The sequence below is a fragment of the Ictidomys tridecemlineatus genome, chromosome 13, assembly GCF_052094955.1.
Source record: "Ictidomys tridecemlineatus isolate mIctTri1 chromosome 13, mIctTri1.hap1, whole genome shotgun sequence".
Taxonomy (NCBI): Eukaryota; Metazoa; Chordata; class Mammalia; order Rodentia; family Sciuridae; genus Ictidomys; species Ictidomys tridecemlineatus.
The window spans coordinates 4,415,082-4,438,164 of record NC_135489.1 but is presented as its reverse complement, the minus strand read 5'-3'; the positions used below and the strand labels follow the sequence as shown (position 1 = coordinate 4,438,164).

Genomic DNA, 23,083 nt, shown 5'->3' with positions numbered 1-23,083 from the left:
CTAAGGGAGCTCACCTCCCTGTCCACCCCTCCACGGAGCAGCCCCCCGCCAAGCACTGCCCGGGAAGGCTGTTTCCTTCCGCCCCACTTGCTTTACTGTGTCACAGACGCCCCAAGTCATATACAGAAAGTTCATGTTTCTCAAAAAATGTCACCGTAGTTTCCTCATCCCTTGGAGTGCCAGGGCTGGAAACCAAACCCATGAGCAGCATTCTTCTCCTTCAGATCCAAACAAACCCGAGGACAGCAGCACCTGGGCTGAGGCCCTTATGGAAGTACTTTTCTCACATTTCTTAGCTAGTAATACACAGATTTATCTTGAAATGTTATATACTAGTTAAAAGTCAAAAATAGAGGTTTTAAAAAAGAGGAGAACATCTTTGTAACCCCGAGGTGGTCAGAGTCCCCAGGACACAAAAAGCACACTCCATGAAAGAAAAAGAATAATTAAGTGACTTAATTAAATTTTTAAAGTTCTGCTCTTCAGAAGGCACCATCAAGAACATAAAAGAACAAAATTCAGAATGGGCGAAATATTCACCACACATAAATCTGGTAAAGGGCTTCTATCTAGAATGTGCAGAAAACTCCAAAAGTTCAATAATGAAAAGAGAAACAAGCCCATTTTTTTAAATAGTGAAAACTTTAGCAAATCTTTTACCACCAAGAAAGAAAGAAAGAAAGAAAGAAAGAAAGAAAGAAAGAAAGAAAGTTCTGTGAGTGACCACAATATGATGGAAAGCTGTGCACTTGTCATCAAAAAACACAGATTAAAAACCATGAGGTCTGCTGCCACCCTCCTACACAGTAGCCAACACCCACAAGATATGCCATCCAGGGCAGTGCCCCAAGAGGAGGACTCTGCTCTCAGGGCCTGCTGGTGGGAAAAGGCCAAGGTACACACCACTACACAAAATTATCTGGCAAATTCTTAAATCCCCCCAAATCCACTTTTAGGTATTTACTCAAAAAAAGGGGGGGGGACTTATCCATGTTAACCAAAGATTTGCATAGGAGAATCCATAGCTTTATTTCATCATAGTCCCAAGTGGATAAAACCCAAACACAAATACTCATCAACATGTGGAAGTATAAACAAATTATATTTTCTACAATGGAATACCTGTCCATGATTAATGGGAAAAATGTGATATATTACTAACACATGACACAACACATAGACATTATTCTGAGCCAAGAATAAGAGTCTAAACTGTATGATTGCAATTGTATGGATTCCAGAATTTGACAACTAAGCTATGGTGATGATAAAAACCTAAACAGCAGCTCTCTTGGGAAGGGGCATCAATTGGCCGGAAGGGAGCAGATTAAACTTTCTGGAGTGATGGAAACGTTTTATATGTTGATAAGGCACTGCCAAAAGTCCTCAAACTTACATTTACCATCTGCACATTTTATTATACACAGAGTATACTTTTAGTTAAAAATATCGCTGTAGCTTTTTTGTATTTTGAAGGTTAGTTAATGATCTTTAACTTGTCCACAACTTAATTTAAAATTTACAAACCATGCAGAGAGAGCATTAATAATCCCACAAATAATTACCCTTGGTATTTATAAATTCCTTTCCCATTCTCCTAACTGCATCATTTTTGTTCTGGCTGCTAGTCACAGAAGCAGACAAATTCATTAATGTCAAATTTATGCAGAGGCTGTGTCTATGTTAATATGGTATGTCAATTATTTATAGCTCACATATTATATACAGTGTGAGTATATAAAATTTCTTTTTATAGAATGATGGTGCTATTCATCCATCGTCAGTAGGACACGTCACTTTGATCACAATGCACATCATTCCCTTTCATTTACATAAAGCTGGGAGTGGACAAGAATGCCACATGTGTAGAGGTACAAGTGTGGTCAGCAGCGCTCAACACAGGTGACAACAGCCCTGGACACCTTCCTGGGTCTGCACGCGGGGCACAGATGGTGATTCACTGTGTAGACAGTGGTATTTTCTCCCACACGTTCGTTCTCTCTGAATGCAGAGTCTGCAGCAGGACGGCCCTTTCCCCCGACAGCCTGTGGCTCTTGCCCACCACCACAAAGAGCAGAACGTGCCCTTCGCACATGGAAGAAATCCTATCTCACTTAGACATGGGTTGTGCTCTTTGCACTTGTTAAACGCCCGTGGGTGACAGAGAGCTGTAGTGTCTTTAAAAAATTCTAGTATTAGAGAAAGCATTTGACCTTTGGTTTTTGGCTGGTTTGTTTTGCTTAGCATGTAATTCTCTAGCTGAGGGGGAAGGGGTACATGGAGCTAGGAAAGAATAGGGTTACTTTAGATTAGGTAGAGGGGAGTGAAGGGAGGGGAGGGGATCTGAGGGTAGGAAGGACAGGAGGAGGAATCAGACATTATTACTCTATGTACATATATGAGTGCATGACAGGTGGGATTCTACATCATGGACAACCAGAAGAATGAGAAGTGATACTCCATATATGTATGATGTGTCAAAGTGCAGTCTACTGTCATGTATAATGCAATAGAACAAATTTAAAAAGAATTAATTAATCAAAAATACCAGTTTTAGTGTGACAGATTCACTGTGTACACTCAGGATAGTGCACTACTTTTTGATGTGAACCGTGTGTGTTAAAATCTTATCCAGAATTATGTCTTCATTTCGAGAACGGTACAACTCCCAGCACTAAGGGATGATTAGACTCTGTCAAGGCTTCTGGCCACAGAGAGCTGTGTCCCAGGGATGAACAGCCCCCCCAAAAAAATGCCCTCGGGAAGCTCCAGGCTTCAGGAACTAATGTCCTACCTGAGGACAGCTCCTGACCTTCCTTTCCTTAGAGCATCTGCAGAGAGGTCTGAGGATCAGGAATATGTCTCACACCCAGAAGTGCCATCCAAGGACCTGAGAGCCCTTCCTTTCACATGTGATCCCAGGAGGACAGGCTTCTGCCCCCTTCTGTGAGGAGAAATCCTCTTTGACAACCACCTGCAGCAGACCTGAGCTGCCTCCTGTACTTCCCCAGCCACACAGCCCTCCAGGGCCATCCACGGGATCCTGCGAGGGAGGGAAATCAGTTTGGGGGCCAAAACATCTTTTGACCAGGAAGAGCGGGGCCAGACGAGGTGTAGGGACTGCTCCCTTAGAACAGGAAGTGTTCCCTCAAACAGTAAAAGCTCTGTCCTCAGCCAGGGCGTCCAGCACTGCCTCGCCCCAGGTCAACGGGGCAGGTCACACACCTGTCCCTGGCTGCCTGTGCACCTCACAGGGGAAGAGGAAGTGGAAACAGAGCCCTGCAGGTGGGGCACATTGCCATGCGCACTCTGCCAGCTCGGGGCTCTGGGTCTGCAGGAAGAGTCTAAGCCAATGTCCTGATGCCATCGACTGGTACCAACCTGAGCACACCCTAGAGGAGGCGGCCCCGGGGGCCAAGTACGCACAGCCAGGACTCCTCAGGCTCCCAGGTGTCACCTTTCCACCAGCACCCGCCCAGGGGCTCTTTCCATCCGCGTCCTCCTTGCCCCCCAGCTCAGCCTGCCCTTAGAAGCAGAACCCTGTGCTGCTTGTCCAGGGCTCGGGGGCCTTTGAGCCCAGCCAGGGGCCCAGCAGATTCCCTCCTCCCTGCCTTTCCACCCTCCACGGCTTCCTGCCACTGGGGGGGACGGGGATGCTCGGATGCCTCACCAGCTCCTGGCTTGACTCTGGTCATCTTCCGTTGCCTGTGTGATAAATCAGCCCCATTTTGTGCCCTCTCTTGATGATACTAGAAATAGCTTCTTTGTTGGACACCAGATTTCTCAAAGCAGTGTCCTGTTAAGTGTCCTCCTGTCCCCATGCAGTTGAGGAATGAATGAGGTGAGCAAGACTTCGACTTTTCCAGAACGTTCCTAGTCATTATTTAGAATAATTAGATATTTCACTTAGAAAACCTTCCTGTGAATTTATCAAGTCTGCGGCCTTATTTCTTATTTTTGAACTTTTCTTACTTTGCTTGTTGTGCTCACTTATAAATTTAAGCATGTCCTATCATACCGATTTTAACAGATTGATTTCTCCTGAGTGTCCATTTATCAAATTAATTAGCCTACTGATGAGAACAACTCTCCTCCTTTTTTATACAATATTAACTACTGGGCTTTCTTCTTATTCCAGCTTTTATTCATTTGCTATTTATGAGTCTAATAAAGGTATCGGGTTTGTTAATTTTTCCTTGAAATAATGAGTTTGGTTGATCTGTTTATTTTTTGTTGTTCATTTATGCTATTTTGCTCCAGTTTTCAATGACTGCAGGATTTGGAAACACACATCGGAGGCACCCTTTAGTGCTGACATGTGGTGTTTGCGTTTTGATCATGTTGAAATGCTCCGTGCTCTGCATCTCTTGCAGCACCAGGCTCTGTGTGAATGCTTGCATTCCACAGACTTGAGCACCCTTCGATTTCTCATTCTACTCAACCTTTTATAATCCATGCTCTTTCTCAAATGTTGATCGTTCCAGTCCCTGTGCTCTCGGTCTCCTTGGCTGCAGGGATGGTTCAGCCAGTGTTCAGAGTCTTGGGAATCAGAACATCCATCCTCTCTACAGGTAGAGGAGAGTGCGTTTGATGGGTTTGGGGCTAGTCAACTCCATCTCCCCCTCCACTCTTCAGAAATGAGACCCGCAGTTACTCTCATTTCCAATATTTTAGTCTTTTTTTCTCCATATAAATTTCCACGTTTGTCCCTTCTTCTTTATTTTACTTGGTGATTAAGCTCCTGGTGGCCACTGTTTGGAGAATGCTTGGTAACAGACCCTCGGAACTTCCCATCTCCAGTTGCTTGAGCCCAGTGCCCATGGCCAACCTCCTGGTTAGGTTTCCATCCGTCCACCCTCTCAGTCTTACTTAGCAGCTATGACGTGCCAGGCACTGTTGTGAGCACTGGTGATAAAGCAGTAACTGACAGCGAATTCCTTTTCATCATGGAGCTGACACGTAAGTGAGAAGACAGAAAGCAAGCACACAGCCCATCAACAAGTCCAAGTGCTGCACAGACATCGGGCAGGGGCTGCAGAATCAGGTGGGAGACTCGCCCACCACAGGACCATCAGAGGGTGCCTCTGGGTCAGGGCACGCTGGAGGAAGAACTGAAGGAAGCGAAGTTCCCACAGCAGCTGGCCTGAATCACCCCCAGAACTATACAGTTGGCCAAATCCCTTCTTTTCACCCGTCTATTTCCTACAAAAGCTGCCATGTTGCTGACACCTCCTCTCCGTTCTGTCCCCCTCTACATCTGCCTGCAGCAGCCTCAGCATCTCTCTGGGATTTATGAGCATGGTGTATTCAAGAGCATCACATCAAAACATCTGCAGTTAGTGTTTATTTCCAATAAGTTAGTATTTACTTTCCAACAAACAGAATCAGCTCTTCCAGGGTACAGCACTAAAGGTAATGTAGAAAGTAAAGCACTGAGATCCCGAATCCCAGATCTGATGCAGCACAGTTACAATAATTGGTTGCGTTGGGCAGCTCCACTTCCTCCTGAGTTCCTTTTTCCTACTCGATGCAGTCAAAGCAAGACACAAAACCCAGTGGGGAGAGGTGGGGTAGGGGGCAGGGGCTGGAGGCTGAGAGTAGGGCACTGGGGCCAGGTGAGAGGAGGAGGAGGCCTGTAGAGCCAGTGAGTGTTTCCTAAGGATTATATTTTTTCCCCTGAGACAAAAATAAAAAACTGAGAGTTCCCTGTGTCCAACACAAACAGGCAAATATTTTATATCAAGGTTGCTGTGAAGTTATTTGAAAAACAAATCAGTAACTATTACATACTTTCTACTGGTGCTCACCTTCATCCAACAAACAGATATACTGAAGGAGATATTCCACCCGTTCCTATGGTCTAGTAGAACTCCAGGGAGACATGCAAAACGCCAGGAATCTTACCGACCATAATGAAAGTACTTATGACAGCATGATATGGTGTCAAATTTTACTTCATTAATATCAGAAGAGATGAGTTTATCTTCTCTTGAGGCATCTGAGAATCCTCTGCAATAAAGTTGTATTTGCTTGAGCTGCATAAATAATCTTAAGTAATAAGAATAAAGCAGAAAAAAATGAGCATATCCACAACTGCCAATTTTGTGTGGCGGTCCTCTGCATTGTTCCACATGCTGCGTCTGCTCCTCAGGCAGGCCATGGCTGATGTGCACGGGAAATGCACTTCTTTAGATGCTCCTCCCAGGTGTGTAACTCAAACGTAGTTCACTACCACATAAAACATGACAGTATTAGACAAGTGTTGTGAATGAGCATGGGGCTCCCATAGCAAGATGCAAGCCAGCAACTGGCCAGCTAGCAGACAGCCTGCACCTCCACCTTTCTTCTCTCCTTGTTGCATTATTCTCAACATGACCAGGGCCATGCTTTGCCAATGGCCAAAGAGTCGATGGCCTAGTCCCACAGGTTTAAGAAGGAGATGAATTAAATTATTTTCTCATATTGAATACAAAATCAACACAAAAAGTGAGAGGTGTCCTTCTGAATATGAATGGCTTAAACTGAATGCATGTTGCAGTTATTGAAGAAAAATAAAGTTATTCATGTTAGGCAGCCTACAAAATAAGATATCTTAAATATTAAAAAGTGGCTGATATCTCTAGATTACCAATTACTAAAAATTATAATTTCACACACTAAATTTGTTTTTCCTCAGATCTGGCCTCTGCTGCCACCAATCAGGCCTGTTCACCTCATCCATGGGATTCTTGCCCTATTTGACTTCTCGGCCAGAATGGCAGCTTGTAGTTTTGAAAGAGTCATGGGAATGTCTGTGGACCCTGTTCTCTTCTGGCCTCGCCACAGCTGTACCCAGCAGGCTGCCTCTGCATGCCCCTTGAATATGGGGGAGCACCGTCACCATCTCAGCAGGGGGAGTGCAGAGAAGCCACACCAGGACTTCCCAGGAGAAGCCCCCACTGGCTGCCAGCAGGGACCCCTCTCAGCCCCCTCCCCCCCCCTCCCTCTCCCCAGGTGCCTTCTCTTACCACCACGCCCCCATGCTGTGAAGAAGTCCCTCGTGGAGGGGCATCACAGGGCAGCCCACCAGCCCCCTGCGCCAGCAGTGTTCCCTCCTGAAGGCAGGAATGTGGGTGCGGAGGCGCTCACAGAGGAGTGGGGAGAGCACATGGAGAAGGTGCCAGGCAACAGCCAGAGACGCCCCCCAGAAAGCCTCTCACCCTGGGAAGGAGTGTGTGCACTGAGCCTCCAAGACAGGGAGCAGGGCCGTGGAGAGCAGGGGGGCTGTGGAAGGGGCAGAGGGCCACCCAAGGCCTCGGCAGGACCCCACACCTGGCATCCTTCACCCTTGCCTCCTCCGTGTCCCACGTGATGCTGCAACTACTCACAACTGGGTGTGAATCACAGTGTTTGCTCAACAAGCAAAGCCTGGGTGTCACTAAAGTCCACACTCACAGGTGCTGGTCACCACCCTCAGAGCTCGTAGGCAGTGCAGAGGGGCAGCGAGACCATTTCACCCAACGCCTCAGCTTTACCATCAGCACCCACTCATCCCCGGAGCCAAAGCACTCAGAGATGACTGCCAGGTTTGTAGGCAGGATCAAAAAGATAGAAGACAGGGCTGGGGACATAGCTCAGTAGGTAGAGTGCTTGTCTCACATGCACAAGGCCCTGGGTTCAATCCCCAACCCCACAAAAAATAAAAAATAAAAAAAGATAGAAGAGAGACGTGAAGTGAGGAGGAAAAGTTTGAAAGTTGAATCTAGTATAGCTAGAGTCATTCAGCTGGAGACATCCAAAGGCAGCTAAAAATAAGAACTCGGAGAAGCAGGCCAGGCAGGGGATGGCAGTGCAAATAGTGCTATGGGACGGTGGGGGACAGGATGGTGACAGTACAGTGTAGCTCAGTGCAGCATGGTGACAGTACCACAAAGTGACATTACAGCATAGTTCAAGACAGCATAGTGGCAGTACAGTGTGGTGACAGTGAGTGTGGTGACATGGTGACAGTACAGCATGGAGATGATGCAGCATCGGGACAGTGTACCAGCAAGTGCTGTGACAGTGATCGTGTTGGTTTAGTGCTCCCACCCTGGGATCAGACTGAACGGAGCTCAAATCCGAGCCCCCCCATGTGATTCTGTGCATGCACCTGACCTCTCCCAACCTCACTTTCTCCCTCTACAGAAGATGGAAGACAGTAGAACGTGCCTCCAAGAGCTTCTGCATGGATGAAATAATAATGGGCACTGTTTCTGGGGCATTGTTTGTCATTTATATGACAAAGATCAAATTAAACTCGTTTTTTAACATTTGATATAGGAATCACCTTGTCTCCCTCAGATTGGGACATTGCCCATTCAGAAGGTCGTCACACTAACCAGCTCCTTTCCATGTTGGCTGCCAGGGACTGATTAAGTGCGCTATTCCATCCTGGTTACCAGGCTAGCATATGAGCACACGTAGTATTTAGCCTCCTCTACTTTCCATGTCATCTTGATTTTCTATTTTAATGTGTTATCTGAAATAACACTTCATACCAAATTTCCTCAAATCCTTCTGTGGAAGCAAATGCGATAAATATATAAATAAATAAAATTCGTGTAGGAAAAATAACTCTGTGATCTAAGAGACACAGGTTGTCTCTGCAATGCCTATCTGAAGTTGCACAAACCAAAATGGTTCATTTTAAAGGTAGCACCCAGATACTCAGGACAAGTGACTTCCCCAGGCTGCCAGTGCCTCACCCCTGAGTCACCTGCCTCATGTGTCTCAGTCCCCTCGGAGACCCTCTTCTCTGCCCCATGTGCAGTTTCCCTCATCCCTCTACCCTAGTCTCTTCTTGGTGACAGCATTCTATTTCGTGGCTCTATTTACCCAGTTAGGATTCTCAAATCCAAACCACCAGGCTCCTGTCCTGAAGCCCAGACGCACATGTCCATCTGCACCCTTCACATGTCCCTTTCCTGAAGTGCAGATGCACATGTCCATCTGCACCCTTCACATGTCCCTTTCCTAAGTCCAGACGCACATGTCCATCTGCACCCTTCACGTGTCCCTTTCCTGAAGTGCAGACGCACATGTCCATCTGCACCCTTCACATGTCCCTTTCCTGAAGTCCAGACGCACATGTCCATCTGCACCCTTCACGTGTCCCTTCTCGTGTCCCTGACGATCATTGAGCCCCAGGACAGCTATTTCTGAACTACTGATCCCCTCCTAGGATTTGGCCGAGCATTCCCCAAAGGTCCACATGTAAAGGTGGTCTCCAGAGTGGGGCTATTGAGGGGGCAGGTCTTGGGAGGTGGAGCTTATGAGAAGTCCCAAGGTCACAGGAGAACGTCCTCAAAAGAGACTGTGGGACTCCACTTCTCTACTCTTTCTGCTCCAGTTCAAGAGGAGCTTGGGGTGATGTGCACTCCTGCTGTGATATTCTACCCTCACCAGAGGCCCACTTCAAACAGCCACACAGTCTTGGATGTGAGCCTCCAAACTGCCAGCTAATAAACCTTTTCTTTTTATAAGTTGATCACCTGGGTATTTTGTTGTAGTAGTAAAAAGTAGGCTGACATATCACCTCACACCACCCGACTCTCCCAGAGGTGCTCATCCCACAAGTTGACCACCTCTTATCGCTTCCACCCCCACGGCTCATTCTAGCTGCTTGGTCTCTTCCTGGATGGCCACAGTGGCTGCTTCTCCACACAGAGCTGTAATGATCTTGTTGGAACATAACCTGGTAGTGTTTTCCTCCCCAATAAAGTAACACCCCAACCCACAAGGGTTTCCACCAGATTCAGAGGAGAAGTCATTCCTTCTGCTGGGATTTGCAAGGGCCATAAAAGACTCTGACCAGCATCTAAATGCTTCCCTTACCCCCCATCTCCTCCTTAGGTGACTCCCACCTGCTTCCCCTCTCCTCCCCTCTCTCTTCAGTGGGCTCCTTTCCACCTGGACATTTTCATTGTAATATTCTCCTGTGGGCTCACCTCTCTGTCTCCTCTCATCATTTGCATCTCAGCTCAAATATCATCCTCCAGGAGAGGCCCTCCCCCAGCCACTGTCCAGTGCACTACTCGACATCCCAGCAGCCGGGCATCCCAATTCATGGAGGAATTCTCTGACCACTAGGACCACATTACACCTGGACTAACATAGCAGGTGCTGTGCTGCCTCCTAGGACGCTGATCCATGGGACGGCCCTGGGATGCAGGGTTGGGGCTAATGGAGGTGACAAGAAGTGGGACTGGGGTGGCAGCTATTCCAGCCTCAGCACTGGGGACGCCTGCCAGGGTATCCTCAGTGCACTGCGTCTACAGCAGCACCTGGCTGCACCTTGCCTCTCCTTGTTCCTGACCCTGTCTTCCGGATGATTCTGTAAGCTCCTTGACCTTCTTCCTAAATTCCTTCTCTGTGTAAGTTAGTCAGAGTTCCAATCAGTGTGTTTCTTATCAAGAACTCGGGTTCACACTTACCCCTTTCTGGGTGTCTTGTTTGTGCACTTGTTTATACGCTCACTGTCCTCCTGATCCAACAGGTCAACTTCTTGGGGACAGAAAATGTCTTTGTCACTATGTGATTCCAGTCAACAGTAGTACCCCAATAAACAGCAACTGACCCATTGGTTCAAATGAATCTGAGGTCCCCACAAACAGAAATGTCCTGTATTTCATGTGCTTCCTGACAGCCCCAAAGATAATCTTGCAGATTTTTTTTTTAAAGACAACAATTTGTACCTAAATTCTGCAGAAAGATAAAAATCTTTTGAAAGGATTTTTAGATGGTAAAGAAACTGACGCCTGGCCCAAAAGCTCTATGTCTCTGATTCATCAGTTTGAATTCAGGCCAGAAGTATCTAAAGTGAACTCTAAATCTGGTAGCTGGAAGTTATCTAACTTCTCACAAGCACAAGCCACCGACAGTCAAGTCCTTGCATTACGCCCTGCAAGCCTTCCGGGTCGAAGCCCTGCTGCTAGGTCCATTTTTGGAGCAAATATCTACCAAGTTCCACTGTGATAATGTTCCCATGGAGTCTTATTCCCAAGTGCCATCTCACATCCAGCGTCACCTGCTTCCTTCCCAGTGAGGAAGATGAGGACGAGAACCAAGCAGTGTCTCCTGGCTGTCCAGCCAGCACAGGGCACTGTTTTAGTCAGCTTTTTCATTGCTGTGACCCAAAGACCTACAAGGACAATGTAAAGGAGGAAAAGTTTATTTTCACAGGTCTCAGTCCACACCCGGCTGACTCCAGAGCTCTGGGTCCAAGGTGAGGCAGGACATCACAGGGGAAGGGCTGGCCGAGGAAGGCAGCTCAGAACATGGCAACCAGGAAGCAGAGAGAGCTCTGCTAATGAGGCCAAACATAGATCACAAAAGCACACCCCAGGGACCTACCCCCTCCACCACATCCTCCCGCCCTGCGGTTACCACCCAGTTACTCCACAGCAGTAGATACCCCTGATTAGGTCACGACTCTCGTAATCCATCATCCCAACTCCAAGCTGTCTTGCGTTGAGCTTTGGGCAACTCCTCGTATCTCACCGTAACAGGCACCCAGCACATTAAGACAGCAGCCCCTCCCCAGCTCTTCCAGCCTGTTCACGTCAGTGCTGACCTGAGACCAGCAGGTTGGGACTGCACCCTTTCCTAAGGAAGCTCCAATGAGGTGAAACAGAACCCACTGCCTGAACAGACTGAGAAATCAGAATGATAGACATGAACTGTCCAAGGCTGTCCCATCTAGAACATCGCCCAGGTCTTTCATCACAACTGCAAAGAGCACGTCCGCCTAGCACAGGGCCAGACACGTGGCCAGCACTTATTAAGAGAGCCAAGGGGAGGCAGCGAAAGCAGCAGAGCTCGCCCCTTCTCCCTACTGGGTTCTCGAGGTTCTCTCCTCCTGGTTCCTCTGAGGGAACACAGCGAATGCTATAAGCAGCTTCTCCTGGAAGTGCATATCTGAAAACATCTGTGAACACTTCACACAACCTGGGTGTCGTCATCAAACGTCTGGAGCAAATCCCTGGAGGCCCAAGATCCTTAGGCCAATTTAAGACCCACACTTAACTCACCTTGGAAGAACCCCAAAGAGGAGGGCGGTGGGTGTGAAGCCAAGTTGCTGTATCCTGCTCACCTACGGGTCTGCGTCTGGAGAGACAGAAAACCCCGCGTGAGTTACACAGGCAGGCAGCATCCAGGGACCACCGAAGTCTGGGGTCCAAGGCTCGGGGCGCTGCTGGGGGAGGGAGTCCCACCTGCACATGTGGCCTTGCACTGTGGCTGGCACACCTCAGAAAGCGGCCCAGGTCTGTCTCCTGGGAGGACATGACTGGCTGGATAAGGCACAGAAGGTGTCCCCACCTGCAGGGGCCTGGAGCAGAGCCAGACTCCCCCGGCCAGTCCCCCTTATCTCAGGAGTGGCATCCCCAGCACAATCTAGTCATTTTTGAGAACCGCAAATGAGAAAGGGGAAGAGCCAAGTCACTCTGAGACCACTCAGAGAACTGTCCCACAGTAGGAAAGAGAAGCACAGTCTCCAGTCTGGGCATGGAGCAGTGGCCCAGCGTCAGAGGACACTGAATCCTCTCCTTGGTCTTCCCATTACATCCACTGTGACCTGAGACAGACCCGCTCGCCTATCTGCATGTTAGCTTTCTTAAAAAATTGGAGTTGGAATGGGTGATTCTAGATTGCTTCCAGTTCCAGATCTAGTGAGGCTCTAGTCCTCGCTGAAACTTTCCCCTGTGAAATCATCATCGAGCTGACAAAGTTCTCTAGGAACAAAAAAAAAGTCGCTAACGTCTCTTACCCTTTTAGGAAAAAAAATAACATTTCCAAAAATAAGGTGCTCCCTTAAATAGTTATCTGCCTGTCTCAGCGCGTAGCTGGAATTGTCACTTGAGAATAAATGTGAAAGAGTCAATCAAGAAGCTGCATAAATGTCCCCAGCTCCTCCTCCCACCACCTCTGCAGAGCACTCATTATGAGGCGCACGGAGGCCCTGCCGTCTCTTTTTTCGTCTCTCTTCTTTCGTGGGACAATTATTGCAAAACCACCAATCGTGCCAGTTTGAATTAAGGGGTATCAGCAACTTTGCAACAAATTCTGGCCTAAAACTTTCCTTAGAAATCATTTAAGCTGAAACAGGAAGTGCAGCAGCTCATGGTGGGGGGCGGGGCGGCTCAGCCACATTCTGTAAAGGTCTGATGACGTTTCTAGAAGCCACCAAAGTGGATTGACATGGGAATGGCTCCCTGTCCCAGGGGCGGTTTTGCCAACGTCCTGCAAAAGGAAGGCTACATTCATGGAGATTTCCTTGCCACCAAAATGACCGCAGTGACGCTACATGGCAGTGAGGACATTCCTGCTCCTCCAGTGGAGCTCTGCTTTTTAAAATCTCTTTCCATGTAGAAGCTTTTGGATAAACTGAGAGCTGAGACCACTGTCCTAACTTGAACAGAGATTCCCTGCAGAATCCCCTTCCACCCTGCCCTTTACCTTCACCTGTAGATGTTGAGACCAGGAGTCTCATGCTTTCGTCTCAAGCTTCAAATCCGAGTGGGTGGCATTCCCTCTGTACCCCCTCCTCATCACAGAGCCTGTTGGTAATGGGCACCCTCTTGCCCTCCCTACCTTGTTTCCTAGAAAGGAGTCCCGTAGGCTACTTGTTCACAAAACATCATCCATTTCACAAAAGTCATAGAGAAATAGTGGCAGAGCACCGGCCTGGCATGAGATTCAACCCCCAGCACTAGAAAATGAACAACAACAAAAAAAACAACCTTAAAATTTGCTACAAGTGTAAATCTCATGGTCAGTGTTCCAGCCGTAATAAAATTAAAAATAAAATAGAAATAGATGAAGGCAAGCATATTTTTCTAAGCTGAGAAGAGGAGTTGTCACGAGGCGCAGTCATAGCTGGGCAGTTAGAGGCACACCCTCTCCCACCCGTCCTTCTCAGGCCTGTCTTTCCAGAGGAGACCATTGTCACACTCAGGACCAGGGTCAGATGCTCCTTGGTCAGGACAAAGCAGGCAGCACCAGCCTTCCCTGAAGGACCCTCCCTCTCACCTGGTTCTCAGGGACCGGTGCTGTGGGTCACTCTGGTCCAGCACGTGGGCTCAGCACCATGATGGGAGCTGAGACCAAGAAGCCACCTGGACAGGAGGCCACTGCTTCATTTTAGTGGAAGGAGCCAATGATGAAGACGAGGAATGAGCTGCATCAGCTAAGGAACCGTGAAAAGAAACCAAGGGGTCGATACAATGTCTCGGGAGGGGAAGGGACACCCATCAGGCCTGGGTGCTCAGACCCCAACACTGCAGACAAGCTGAGCCAGCACGGGAGCTTTGGACAGAGTCTCACACAGATGTCCCTCCATCCCCACCTGCACTCACCGAAACATAGCCTTGTAAAAAGGTGAGGCTGAGAAAGTGTGGCCTCGGACAAGGTCCCTACCCTCTTGGCAAACCAGTTGAGCAGAGAGTCCCAGTTTATGCGGCTGGTATAGGATCATGTCACTGCTGCTCCTCTGTACACACAAGGTCAGTCCCCAAAAGCTTATTTGCATAATCATTGTCAGTCTGTCCTAAGTCTGGACCGGTCATCACCCCCCCTCTCCCGGCAGCCTGCCTCATGATGTTGCCTCAGAGAGGACTTGACAGCTAGTTCACAGGAAGATGTTAACTGCTGGTGATAGCTAAGCAATTTGTCACTTAATGCAGGTGTCCTAAGGCATACACCCACAGGCTTCTTGCACACAGTAGGTCAGGATGGCAGGGGCTGCCACTTCCTAGAGCTCCTCAAAACACCCCACAAAATCATGTGACTCCTGCCAGCAGTACAGAGGCTCCCTCCATGAATCTTTATCCCTGCTTACATAAAACTCTGCTTATATTTACTTCCTCTTAACGGGAATTTAACCAAAACTGCCAACAGATTGGACTTATTCTTAAATGTGCAAGTCAGTCAGTCAGCAGGATTTACCGACCACCCATTCTCTGATGCAAACTCTACCAGGCACAGTTTTCGACAAGCGAATGGAACCCACCCAAGTCTCATCAAGACACACAGGGAGACTCCACCAGGTACCCAGGTTGTGTGAATGAGACACGTGTATGTGCAACATAAAACATCCAAATACCTTATTTATCTTTCTTCGAAGAGCAATTAAAAGGAAAGAAAAAGAATTAGAAAGCAGAGGCCTTGAGTCTAGAGGTGATTTATTCAGACTTCCTACTCTCCAAGGATAATAAAAGGTAGTAAATTCTGAACTAAGCCGAGTCAGCGGCAGGGAGACTTTCACAATGTATTCTGTTCTAGTTCACAACAATCAAATCATGCAAAGGTTCATTTTAAAACACTTTGATTCTCAGGAGTGCATGTTTAAAGCATTAATTTGCTCCTTCACTTAAAACAAAGAATTTAATTCCTTCATTTTTTTGGCAATAGATCTTAGATTTTTCTTCTTCTCCACAACATAGAGTTTCTTGCCTGAAACACAAACCACTGTGTTCATAAAGCAAATACATTTATCCTTTAACTATGTCAGATGAGAATATACATGGCTTTGCAGACTGGGAACTTTGCACACAAGGGCTGTGTGTCCAAGAGTCACCTGCGTACACAAAGTGGAGGACTGATCATTTAATCAAGAGTGAACTAGAGAAGCCTGGTACGCCCTGCCTCCCCTCACTCCTCCCTTAATTCCACTATCTCTTCTGATTTCTCAGCATGCCTGCTGCGTTGACACCACCCTCATGCATCAATGGAGGAGGCTACGCGAGGGACCACTAGGGCTGTTGTTCCAAGTTCTGTCCTGGGAGGGTCCAGGCACTGGGATGGCCCATGAGAAGTCCCTTTCCCAGCCCCACCTGGAAGATTCTCTTCTCTTCCTGATGCCACCAACAGGAGAGCTCTTTGTAGGTATCCAGTTCCAAATGCAGGCTCTCCATACATATTAATGCAATTGAACCTGTTTCCATTTGATAAATATGAGAATAAAATGAATTCAGCAAAGGTCTTTGTGCTATAAATTAAAATAGCCTCCAAATGCGTAGTCGATTCCGTGTGTGTGCACATTAGACACGTGGCATACTTGTACACGATGCTGTCTACACAAGTGAGCTCTCCACTCTGACACACCCAAGCCATGAGCAAGTTACTGACCACCTCCTCCCAGTTCCCAAGACCCACCACCACCTCCTTCAAAACTGTGAATCAGAGGCTGAGGTTGTGTGGCTCAGTGGTAGAGCGCTCACCTAGCATGTGCGAGGTCCTGGGTTCAATCCTCAGCACCACATAAAAATAAACAAATAAAATAAAGGTATTGCATCCAATTATAACTAAAAAATAACAAATATATAAAAAAAACTATGAATCAGTCATGGCCCCCATTTCAAGCTACTTACTTTAGGCCTGAATATGGCAATTTGAACCTCAAGATTCTGTCTCTTTACAAATGATCAGTTGTTTTTACTTGCTGGAATGTTGCTAAAAGAGGGAATATACAAGTGGACGGTGGACAGATCCAGTGGCAACAGGCCTCTGGCCCACAGTCTCAGCAACACAGAGAGGAGACTGGACTTCCCACTGCGAAGTCAGCAAAAGAGCAAAAGCTCGCAGCTCCTCCCGTGCCTAGGTGGGTTCCTACCTTCCTTCTAGTGTTTTCTCGCTTGAGGAATGAAGCCTAAGTGAGTGGGTACAGTAGACCCTTTCCCCTCCAGTTGTTCACACGGAGGGAAGCGGTCGGCTCTCCTCTGCTATCCCAAGAAAGGCTTCATCCATCAGAACCTTGCTTCCCCCACCTTTTCTGTCCTGAGCACTCCCTGTGCTCCTCTTCAGCACTTAACCTCAACGGCAGACAGACAGCAAGCTGAGAGTCTGGCTTACTGACCAAGGAAAAGGTACTTAAAATGTATTCCCCTTGCACTAAATCTAAGAGCCTAAGGATGGGAGGAGACTCTTAGCACCAGTGCCCACGTGTGTTCATGCACAGGTCCCTGTGAACACATGCCAGTGCACTCCTATGCGTAAACACCTGCAAACAGCTGTTACCTTCCAATGCATGGAAGAGCTGAGCAAATTGGACTGTCCTACCCCAGCCATGCTGTCACTGAGATCACCCACTGTCACCCGGATCATTCTCTTTTTTCCTGAAGGAAGGGTCACCACCATGGAACCCAGCTCCATGCTAGATACCTGTTGCTTTACAGGATACCAGACCTTTTTGTAGAGAATTGCCTTTTAAAACTCTTTAAAGATGATTCTGTGGCTTAGAAATTCCATCCAGACTGCTGCTGGCTGCAGGGAATATTTACTGGGTCAATCGGAGCTTGCACTCAGGAAGCCCCTCTTCCACAGCACAAGCAGCAGTTCAGCCTGCAGGATGGGAAAAGAGGGGCGGAGGCCAGCCCCGGACAAAGAGCTCTCTCCACCCCTCTGGCTAAGCAGTCGCGATATCATCCTTAGTGAAGGGGACATACACACTTAGGGAAATTTTTATGGTATTTTCTCACATGCTTAAAATAATATATAACAAAACAAGCATATTCCTTATTTTAGAAGTGATTCTAATCATTCTCCACCCCTCTTGTGCTCTTTTTTCACAGCCACAGTGCAACGAAGCCTACCTGCAGGTGCCTGACCGAGGAGGCATCGGCCCGGTGGTGACGGTAGCCTCCCCAGCCCCACAGAAGAACAGCAGGCAGATGGTGACAAGCACTCAGCAGGTCATCCTCCCGGGGCGCACTGCCCATTGCAGCTGCAAAATGTGGCCCTGAAGGCCAGCCCTATACTGGAGAATGTGGCAGGAAGTTTATGGACCATGTGATTTCCCTCATGTTGACTTAAACATTCTTATGTCCAAAAGCATATAATACAGACAGCATGTCAGATAGTAAATGACACAGTACAGGGGCTTCTCCATGGCGTGTTGAGCAACTATCTATCTGAAATGGCTTAAGTGTAATCATTCTTAAGGCAGGAAGGTGTATCAGATATTAACATCAGTCCCCACTGGATACAGATGAACAATTTTAAATAATATCCCACTTTTTAAATGCCCTACAAAAATGGTTCTGCATGCTTTCTTTATAAGCTTCTGTAGCATTTAACAACCCTTCCTGTCAGACATTCTACTTTGAATTTGCAAATGATTCCTAAGTTTTCAAAGGTCATGGATCCTGTCAGGAATCTTTTGAAAGTCGTGGACATCTCTTAATGTGCATATACATTCTGATTAACAAACACAAGTAGATGTGTACAGCCTGATTGTAAAAATAAAGAATGACTGCTGTGGGGTCAGTTGCGTACCTCCGAACTCTTATGTTGAAGTTCTAACTCCCAGTACCTCAGAATGTGACCTTTCTTGGAAATAGGATCTTTGCAGAGATAATCCAATGTGAGTGGGGTTATTATGGTGGCCCCCATCCAATGTGCCCAGTGTCCTTCCTAAGAAGGGATATTCATAAAAGAAAAATGACCTGAGAAGACTGTTATCCACAGGCCAAAGAGACAGGCCTGAAACAGATTCCACCCACAGCTCTCAGAAGGAACCCACCCAGCAGACTCTGGCCTGCAGAGCCCTGAAGCAGTGAACGCGGTCATCAAGACACCCAGTTAGGGTACTTTACTGGGGCTGTCCTTGAAGACCAAAGCAGTAAGTTGGAGATTCTTCTGCTTGGTAGGTGCACCACTCTGTTGCTGGTGGGTCATTTCCAAAGCTCCGCAGTGTTGGAAGATGTCATGTCAGCACAGCAGTCAGTGCCTCCCGGTGCACCAGGCAGGTAAACTGCTCTCCTGGGACTGGAATTGCTGGATTCAGGGACAAGGGCCTTTTAGAGGCAAATTGTTTGGAAAGTGGTTATACCCATTGTATGCCCCCTGCCAGCACATAAGGGATTCCTTTTACTCCTCAAATTTGCCAAAACTTGGTATCATGGAGAATTTTTCATTTTTACTAATCTGCCATGTGTCTACCCATCTCATTAGATGGGTAGATAAATAGATTTATTAATCGATTTCCATTTAATATTAACACCACCATTGTCTTTTATTCACTAATTTTTTAACATCTAAGCTTTTCTTTAAAACTTTTAAAAAATCAGGCTGTGTGATTTGATGTTAATATCTTAAATCCCAAAAGTTACAATTTAAGAGTTCTACATAAGAGAGCTCATTAGCAGCTTTGCCAACAGCATCCCTCCACATGTCCCAAATGTTTCTTTCCACGTAAAATTATAAGTTCAGAGTAGAAGCCACCATGGCAGATGCGGACCTGATGTGGAGGTTTTGTGGAAATCAAATATTATGCCAGCACATTTCTAGATTGATGATGAGAGTCTACACATGTTTATGATCATAATTGGGGGTTGTGTTCCTAGAGGTTCTTCATGAACAGTGAAACTTCACAGAGCCATTATAAACCTCCTCCTTGTGGAGATTGTTGTTGCTCTTTGGATGTAGTCGTCTCATAACCACCTCTTGAGGTAAGAAGAAATATTGCTTTTAGATCCACGAGGGAGCTGAAACATGGATAGGATTTAATTTCCCACAGGTCAACCTGCAGGTCAATGGTCATATTTAAAATAGAAACCATATTTAAAATCTATCAGATGATACCAGTTCCCCTGATAAGCATTAGCCTCCAAGTCTGTCTCAAAAGAAATAGAGCTATCACACAATTCATGTAGTCTTCTTGACATGAACCTAAACATGTAGAATTGATATTTTAGAGCTGAAAGAAGCTTCAGAAATCACCGGAGTCTGATCTTTCTTATCTTAGATATTTCAAAACAAAACAGAAAAACAGCGTTCCTACAGCCACACCTATTCAACTGTGGAATCAAAATGAGAGGTTAGGTCTTCGAGAGCCAAAGCCAGGCTCCTTCACAGCACCACCTGTGCAGAGCCACAGCATCCTGACCAGCCAGTGTTTAGAACCCATATCTGTAAGAGAAAGCCTGATTCTCTGGACAGGTCTACACAGACCTAAGAAAATAGCACTTCAGGGAAGAGACTGAAGAATCTCTCTCTAGTGAAGAAATATTACATAGCAAATTTTTTTCCATTTAAGCAAAGAAACTTGCTGAGTTTGGATTATTGATACAATATCATAAATAAATGATGTTCAATACTGCAAAGCTCAAAATGGCTGAAAATATGAATAATTGATGCTATGCCAACTACACATCAAAGCTCTAAGATGTCGACATGAAGAAGGAAAATACACATTACCCTAGAGCAACCTCTTAGGAGGGCCTGCAGCTCCCCACCTCACAGACCTTGTCTGCCTTAATCACCTGAGCTCTTTCTATCTCTCTTAACACATGGAACACCTGGGGCTCAGCAAGCCTAGGTAGTCATCCGTCTACACAGTCAATAACAAGACTTGGATTTGAATCCTACTCCAATGCCCTGCTATATGCAATTACAATTTGTTATAGTGAGAACTTGGTACTTGTTTTGCATATTTATTTTGGGTGATGATAAAGCAAACATTCAATGTAAATAATTTGAAGGAGACAGAAAGTATACGTTAAGATCAAATATAAATCTACAACCAGGCCACACACAGAGAGGTGCTTCAGAAATTCTGATGGAAGCTGTTTTCACGTCTTCAGAGATGGCCACCTGATTCCTTCCGTCCTGAAGTTGCTGCATGAGCCACCATGACCAGCACCACAGGGTTCTATTCCAGCTCCCACCTAGCCGGAGAGATCCAGCAGCTTCTGCCTTTTCCCAGGGGAAGTCAGCTGCCACAGAGCTGTCCACCCCAGGTCACCTGCTGGTGGGAACACCTGCAGAGCTGCCCTAAGGACTGAAGCCCCAGAATTGCTAGGGACACCTTCTCAGGCCATCTGGCCTAGCCCCCAGCTGGGCACTGCCTGGGAGGAACCCAGCCAACAGACTGTACAGAGGACCCTCCCCAGTCACCAAGGAGCCCCGTCAGGCTATGCAGTCATGAGGACGGATAAGTGGGTGTGTTACGTCACAACAGAGAGCACGTCACCCTCACAGACACCCTCTGTCTACACGAGTGAATGTTGTGTGCATGTTCAGTCGCCTGTTCCATTCTGCTCGATTCATTTAGAAGCATGTTTCATGCTCACTAAATATTCACTTTCTTGGGTATCGTGATGTGTGTGTGTGTGTGTGTGTGTGTGTGTGTGTGTGCATGTATGTGTGTTGCTGGAGATCAAACCCAGGGCCTTGCTCACACCAGGCAAGCACTCTGCCACTGAGCTGCATCCCCAGCCCTGCAGTGTGAATAGCCATGATGTATCTCTTCCCTGAGAGGTGATTCCTGTATTGCTGGGTAGTTAGGCGGACTACTGCCCACCGCACCTTTGGGGAGCGCTCTCGTGCACGTGTCTGTGCCCAGGTGTGCCGCTACATTCTTTGACAATTCTGCAGAAGTGAGTAGAGCATTAGATAGCAAAGTATTGGATATTTTTATGATTCTGGCCAAATTACTCCCGACAAAAATTGTCCCAATCATACTCCCACCAGCGGCCAGCCAGGAGTCCATGTCTTCACACACGATCTAACAACTCCAGGTATTTTTTTTATTACTCTTTTCCAGTTTGACAGATGAAAACAGTTTCTTATGGTTGTTTTAATTTTCCTGTCATTAGTAAGGGTAAGACGCCCACATTCCTGCCTCACCCACTCTGCTGCCTCTCCTGTATGATAATAGCAGACATAATATTGTCTGACAGCCAAGGTTAGATGGACAAGCCTACTAGGAAAACTACTTGATGGAAAGAACATTTTTAATATGTGGATGACAGGAATAATTTTATAGTAGAGCCTAAAGAGTCACAATCAATTTTTCTGACAGAAGAATTTCACAATCCATTGATTTAAAATCCCATGGATGGATGGTGACATTTCTAGACCATTTGTACCTGCCACTCATATTTGTTACCTATGAGAATAGGAAACTTTAAATCACTTCTTGAGCAAACCATTAATTGGGAAAATAAATCTCAACCTGATAAGACTTCTAAGACAATTATTTTATACTATAAACTCTAAGTAATAAAAGCTAATTCTCAAATTGCTCTTCCACACAAGCCATTTCCAATTACATAACACATGCCTAGCCCTCAAAAGAACTTACAGATGGAAAGATGCTCTTCCCAATAAAGATAAGCAAACACCAAGTAGGCAGATGTCAAACAAAGAGCAGGTCTGGGCAGGTGTCTTTTACAATGTGTCGTGCTATAAGATCAAAAAATTTAAATTTAAAATCCCAACATAATATTCCTTATTTTTATTCATTTTTAATATAATAAATTATAAGAAATTAGAAAATGGCCTTATTAAATTCCGCTGAAGTGGCTACTTAGGAGAATGTCACGTATGTCATGTTGGCATTAATTTGCGTTTTCTGAATGAGGACTAAGCAGAGAAACAGCTGACCTTGCCAGCTAGCCTCCCCTTCCTGCTTCTCTCCTGTCCCCCCTCCCCACACGCTCATTAAGCCTCTCCCTGGGTCCCCCTTCCGCCCTCCTCTTTCAGCTACTCTCCATTACCCGTCTAGGACGTGCCGGGCGTTGAGCAAAGCCCCTCCTAGCCATCAGTCTTCACAGACGTTTAATAACCTCGGTAGCCTGAGGTGCGTGTTCTTAGCCCCCACTGACAAATGAGGACACTGAAAGTCACGGAGGTTGAGGAACTTGCCCAAGTCACCAGACACTCTCCCTGATGGCTCTGCAGACTGCAGACTCCATGCCCGGCTCGCTCTGATGGGTAGCAGGAAGCTCCTGAATCTGTGTCTTTAGCCCCAAATTCTCTGTGCTACAGACTCAGCATCAAACCCTTCCTAAGCTTCACCACTGGATGACCCATAGCCACCACCACCACTGCGACACGGCTGCAGTTCAGCCACTGTCCCTCCGCAGAACCCCCACTCACTTCCCAGGGCCTGGTCACTAGTCACCTTCAGTACCGGGTGAGGAGTAGACCCGACTGTGGGTGCTACATGCCCAGAAGGGGGAGGAGCACACAAGTCTGCGTGAACGCGAACCCCACCATGACTCCCATCCTGGTAAGGAGGGCAGAAAAGCCCACTGGGATTGTTGTAGGAAATGGCATAAAA

The 23,083-nt window shown here is 46.9% G+C and overlaps 1 long non-coding RNA gene across 1 annotated transcript in view; it reads right to left on the bottom strand.

The window, feature by feature from the left end:
• LOC120886524 (uncharacterized) overlaps positions 1–12,129 on the bottom strand; it is a 45,724-nt gene extending 33,595 nt beyond the window's left edge. Inside the window, exon 1 of the long non-coding RNA XR_005729514.2 lies at positions 12,051–12,129. This is a non-coding gene — a long non-coding RNA (uncharacterized LOC120886524). The remainder of the gene's footprint in view (positions 1–12,050) is intronic.
• Between the last annotated feature and the right edge of the window lie 10,954 nt (positions 12,130–23,083).